This window comes from Bos indicus, chromosome 4 (genome assembly GCF_029378745.1).
Source record: "Bos indicus isolate NIAB-ARS_2022 breed Sahiwal x Tharparkar chromosome 4, NIAB-ARS_B.indTharparkar_mat_pri_1.0, whole genome shotgun sequence".
Lineage (NCBI taxonomy): Eukaryota > Metazoa > Chordata > Mammalia > Artiodactyla > Bovidae > Bos > Bos indicus.
In genome coordinates, this window is record NC_091763.1 from 48,401,953 (window position 1) to 48,408,554 (window position 6,602).

The 6,602-nt window shown below is 39.3% G+C and overlaps 1 long non-coding RNA gene across 4 annotated transcripts in view; it reads right to left on the bottom strand.

The window, feature by feature from the left end:
- Positions 1 to 6,602, bottom strand: part of LOC139182701 (uncharacterized) — a 697,507-nt gene that overhangs the window by 656,380 nt on the left and 34,525 nt on the right. The gene's annotated exons all lie outside the window — the stretch shown is intronic.

Sequence of the window (6,602 nt, forward strand, 5' to 3'; positions counted from 1 at the left end):
ATAGAGTTATGCTTTCAAAAGTTTAACGGCAAATAATTTCCAGTCTGTTGTGGTAAGATTATATCTTGAAGTATTAATCTGTGTATTTCCTATGCATTTCTTTAACCTCTTTACTTAATGTGAACCACAAGGGTCTATATTTTTCCACATATTTCTACTCAGGTAAGCATGAGTCACCCACTTTGGAAGCAGCAACAAAGACTATAAAATTAAAAATAAAAAGCCTTTAGACAAAGAATCAGATGAAAAGATATATCTTCATGTTTGCAGAGCTAGTTTTTCTACTCAAAAGCCTAGATAAAAGATGGATCCAGGAAAGGGGAAAAAAGAGGCAACGGGACCACTTCAGAAAGGAATGACAAAGACTCTGAGAGAAATTGGGTTGGAGTAAGTTCGGTGCCTGGAAACTGATTTGTTGCTGAGTTGTGCACACTGGTTACAGTCTCCAGTGAGAAACTCTGCCCTTGTGATATGGTGGCTGGTCATCATCTATTGAGTGTCTAATGTGATGGGATACTCATTAGTATGAATGGCTTATCCACACTCTGATGGTATACACTTAAGACATTTTGTGGGATGTTGGTAACATGAATATATAAAAACAGGGCTGGACAAAACCAACTGAAAATTTCAGTGTTTTGGTTATCCTTGAATACTACACCCAATCAAACTATCAAATGCATTAATGAAACATAATTTGAGACACTTATATCTTAGTTTTATGCCATTCTTAAGATGTTTCTTGATCTATTTTATCAAAATGAGGAACAGAATCAAGAAAGAAAATATGGAATTTGGGAAACAGTAGATGCACCACAAAGGAGCAGTAAAGGAAAGAAGTTCAAGTATTCCCAGAATGATAGCTGTACTGCAGGCCTAAAAAATAAGCAGTTCCTGTAGCAGAAGGATGGAGTTCTCTGGAAGAAAGAAAGGTCTTTAGGAGGGTGATCCTGATGGAAAAGATGCTGTATGGACAGAATGTTTGTGCCTCCAAAATTCACATGTTGAAATCCCATCCCTTAATATGATGGTATTCAGAGTTGGAATCTTTGGGAGGTAATTAGGATTAGATGAGATCATGCAGGTAGAGCCTTCATGAATGGGATTAGTGTTCTTATAAGAGTCATGACACCTTGCTTCCTCTCTCTGCTCTCTACCATGTAAGGACACAACAAGAAGTTGTACTCTGCAACCCAGAAGAGGGCCCTCATCAGAACTCCACTCAGGGGTACTGGCACTCTGATTTTGGACTTCTAACCTCTAGCACTGTGATAAATAAGTTTTTGTTGTTTAAGCCACCCAGTCTACGATATGCTGATATAACAGCCTGGCCTAAGACAGATGGTAAGATGGAGTAGAATTTCTCCAAGCCAATATTTTAAGAAAAAACAGAGAAAAGAGAGAGACATTTAGAAACTTAAAAATAAAACTCCACAAGAAAAATACATCTAAATATGTAGCAAACTCAAGTATATAATGGTTTTTAAAATTTTCTAAATTGTAAGAAAAGAGAACTCCATTTGACTTTGAGGAAAAGATATCCTCCTACTGGTGCTGAGTTTATATCATTTGGCTCAGTAAAGAAGTGAAAGTATTTCAAGCATGTAACTTAGACCAGCATTTGCACAGCCCTAATAACACAAAAGCTGCTTTTTTTGATTTGTAAGGAAAACTCGACTGTAGTAGCAGAACAGAAAATAAATTGGTAATCTTGATAATGTAAAAGGTTAAAATAAAGAAGGCGGGCCATGGCAGGAGGAGGAAAGCTAGAGAAAAGAATGGAACATGACTCTCTTTTTATAAAGCTGGGAGTCGATAGATAACACAGAAAAGTGATGACAAAACAAACAGGTGCAAGTAAATCATTTTAAGTCAAAAAGATAACCAATAGAAGAACTAGGGGGGAAACAACAAGATAGACATCTAGCATTGGAAGGGGTAGAGAAGAATGTCAAATATGAGAACTAAAACAGAAACATCTTAAAATATTGTCTTTAGTTCCGGCTGTTATGACAGAATATCATACATTGGCATTGGTAGGTTTAAATAAAATAAATTATTTTTCACATTTCTGAAAGTTGGGAAATTCAAGATCAAGGTACCAGCAGATCCAGTGTTTGGTGAGAGTATTCTTCCTGGTTTGTTGAGGGCTATATCCTCATGGGCTAGGGGGAGGGGAAAGGAGGGACAGCAGAGGGAGAGGGAAGAGGAAGGGTGATGGGGAGAGAAAGTTCTCTCCTCTTTTTTCTCTTCTTATAAGGGCACTAAGCACATCTATTTCTGCTTTATTGACAATGCCAAAGCCTTTGACTGTGTAGATCACAATAAACTGTGGAAAATTCTGAAAGAGATGGGAATACCAGACCACCTGACCTGCCTCTTGAGAAACCTATACGCAGGTCAGGAAGCAACAGTTAGAACCGGACGTGGAACAGCAGACTGGTTCCAAATAGGAAAAGGAGTCCGTCAAGGCTGTATATTGTCACCCTGCTTATTTAACTTCTATGCAGAGTACATCATGAGAAACGCTGGGTTGGAAGAAGCACAAGCTGGAATCAAGATTCCCGGGAGAAATATCAATAACCTCAGATATGCAGATGACACCACCCTTATAGCAGAAAGTGAAGAGGAACTAAAAAGCCTCTTGATGAAAGTGAAAGAGGAGAGTGAAATAGTTGGCTTAAAAGCTCAATATTCAGAAAACTAAGATCATGGCATCCAGTCCCATCACTTCATGGGAAATAGATGGGGAAACAGTGAAAACAGTGTCAGACTTTATTTTCTGGGGCTCCAAAATCACTGCAGATGGTGACTGCAGCCATGAAATTAAAAGACACTTACTCCTTGGAAGGAAAGTTATGACCAACCTAGATGACATATTAAAAAGCAGAGACATTATGTTGCCAAAAAAGGTCCGTCAAGGCTATGGTTTTTCCAGTAGCCATGTATGGATGTAAGAGTTGGACTGTGAAGAAAGCTGAGCGCCGAAGAATCGATGCTTTTGAACTGTGGTGTTGGAGAAGACTCTTGAGAGTCCCTTGGACTGCAAGGAGATCCAACCAGTCCATTCTGAAGGAGATCAGTCCTGGGTATTCTTTGGAAAGAATGATGCTAAAGCTGAAACTCCAGTACTTTGGCCACCTCATGCAAAGAGTTGACTCATTGGAAAAGACTCTGATGCTGGGAGGGATTGGGGGCAGGAGGAGAAGGGGATGACAGAGGATGAGATGGCTGGATGGCATCACCGACTCGATGGACATGAGTTTGAGTGAACTCTGGGAGTTGGTGACGGACAGGGAGGCCTGGCACATGCTGTGATTCATGGGGTCGCAAAGAGTCAGACACGACTGAGTGACTGAACTGAATTGAACTGAAGCCCATCTTAACAGCTCCACCCTCATGACCTAATTAACCCTGAAGTAGTCCACTTTCAAATACCATCACATTGAGGATTAGGGTTACAATTTGAATTTTGAGGGGACACAAACATTCACTCCCTAGCATCAACTATGGAAAGTGAACCTGAGGCTAGAGAGAGGTGGGGAGATTATTGTTTTTTATTATATACTCCTCTCTGCTCCTTGACTTATTTTGAGCATACACTTCTTTGATTAAAACATTTTACATACATTTCAGAAATCATCTCCTCTGTGATGCCTCCTCTGACCTCCCTCTACTAGCAGAGCTGGTCATTCATCTATGCCCTGGTTGTACTTACGCCAGATGTTATGCCCTAAATTGTATCCCCCTAAAAAATGCATATGGGGGACTCTAACCCGCCATGTGACTATATTTTGGAGCTACAGCCTTTAAGGATGAAGATTAAATGAAAACAACACAGTCCTACTGTAGAGCACAGGGAACTATATTCAATATCCTATAATAAACCATAATGGAAAAGAACATAAAGAATAACATATATGTGTATTTATATATGTATAACTAATCACTTTTTGGGAGAAGGCAATGGCACCCCACTCCAGTACTGTTGCCTGGAAAATCCCATGGATGGAGGAGCCTGGTAGGCTGCAGTCCATGGGGTCGCTAAGAGTCAGACACGACTGAGTGACTTCACTTTCACTTTCCACTTTCATGCATTGGAGAAGGAAATGGCAACCCACTCCAGTGTTCTTGCCTGGAGAATCCCATGGACGGAGAAGCCTGGTAGGCTGCAGTCCATGGGGTCGCACAGAGTCGGACACGACTGAAGCGACTTGGCAGCAGGCAGCAGCAATCACTTTTCTGTAGAGAAGAAATCGACACAACATAATAAATCAACTATACCTCAATAAAATAAAATTTAAAAAAAAGATTACACGAAGTCTTAGGGGTAGAGCCCTGATGCAATAAAACTGGTGTCCTTACAAGAAAAGGAAAAGACACCAGAGCTTTCTGCCAAGTGAGGACAACAGCAAAATGACAGCTGTTCGAAAGCCAGGGTGAGAGTTCTTACCAGAACTTGACCACTTGACCAGGCTGGTACCCTGATCTTAACTCCTAGCCTCCAGAACTGTGAGAAAGCAAATTTCTATTGTTTAAGCCACCCAGTCTGTGATATTTGTTATGACAGCCTAAGATAATATACCAGTTTTCCCTGTCATGACTTGATACATCTATCTCTTCTTCTGGATTGTAGACTCCTGAGAGCAAAGTTCCAAATTAACATAACTGTCATGTCCTGAGGACTTACTATGTGCCAATCACTGTACAAGATGCTCACACACTATCTTATTTAAACCTCACAACTTTATAACATCAGAACTATTACCCTCATTTTACAAATAAAGAAACTAAGCCTTGAAGAAATTATGTGGTTTGTCTAAATTCATTAGAATCCATTTATACTCAGATTCTCCACACTCTCATACTGCCTTCTTTGTCTTCTGTTTCCTTGCCTCCTAGAAATTCCCTATATGAAGCTGATTTTGAGGGATTGCCTGTTAATTTCTTGGATAAATGTATTCCAATCTCGTCAAGAGAAAAGGACCTGTTTCTCTTTACAATAATATATTCCTAAACTTAGTATTTTTGAACACTTCTACCTCCCATGATAATAAAATTAAATAAAATGTAAAAGCCCATCCTCCAGACAGATTCATCTATATAACTTAGAGAGCTCAGTGCAAAAAGAAATTGCAGGGCCTCTTGTTCAAAAATTAAGAATTTCAAGAGCTTCCAGGATGGTGAATACATGGAGATTTGGGGAGAATGGTGCATCATGGAAGCTCCACGCTCCTTCCTACATACCTTGCCCTATGCTTCTCTTCCACCTGGCTGTTCCTCAGCTAAATCCTTTTATGATAAACCAATGAACATTGCCCATTTTGGACACCCACCTTGCATTATTCAGAGAACAACCCACTCCAATCAATCTCTCTGCAGCAATATGTTGAGATCTTCCTCGTTCCTTTTTCAGCCTCAGAGTCCTCCACTGTGTGGCTTATTCACCCACTCCATGCTGATAGACTTTTTCCCTGTTTCTAGTCTTCTGCTATTACAATAGAGTTACAGTAAATTAAAGAAAAAAGAATTCAAGATGGCAACAGCAGGGCCTTAAGTGAAGTGCAGGGCCCTTCTACACACAGGCTCTTGTGTAAATGAACAGTCACATGTCCAGAAGCCAGCCAAGCCCCTACCTGCAGTATTTTCAGCTACCTTTCTTTTAAAATCAATCGTAAGTCCAAGTTTCTCATCATCACATATGAAATTGTTAGTCACACAAGAGAATAGGATAAGGTAGAGTAAATGTAATTGTGCATCACATACCTACTTCTTTCTTTATGGAAAGTGGTTATCTTTATCCATTCATCTGTTGATGGATATTTAGACTCCTTCCATATCTTGGCTATTGTAAATAATGCTATGAATATTGGGGTGCATATATTTTTTGAATCACTGTCAAGTGCTGGTTCTTGATAGACAAATGAACCACTTTCAGGGACTAGACAAAGGAGAAGTGGGTGTGCACAATGCAGGAGACCCTGGTTCAATCCCTGGGTTGGAAAGATCCCCTGGAGAAGGGAATGGCTACCCACTCCAGTATTCTTGCCTGGAGAATTCCATGGACAGAGGAGCCTGGCAGGCTATAGTCCATGGGGTCGCAAGGAGTCAGACATAACTGATTCAATAACATTTTAAACATGTATACACACACTCACACACATATATATACATACAAAATGGAATATTATTCAGCCATAAAAAGAAGAAAATTTTGCTATTTGCAACAACACAGATGGACCTGGAGGGTATTATGGAGGGTAAAATAAGTCAAACGGAGAAAGAGAAATATTGTATGTTTTCACTTACATGTAGAACTTTAAAAATAAAACAAATATAATAAAACAGAAATAAACTCATAGATACAAACTAGTGATTATCAGTGGGGAAAAGGGTGGGAGGGCAAGATAGGGGTAGTGGATTAATAGGTACAAACTACTATGTACAAAATAAATAAGCTAAAAGTATATATTGTACAGCACATGAAAAATAGCCAATATTTTATAATAACTATAAATGAAGTATAATCTATAAAAATTTGATTCACTATATTGTATACCTGAAACTAATATAGTAAGTAAACTATACCTCAATAAAAATAA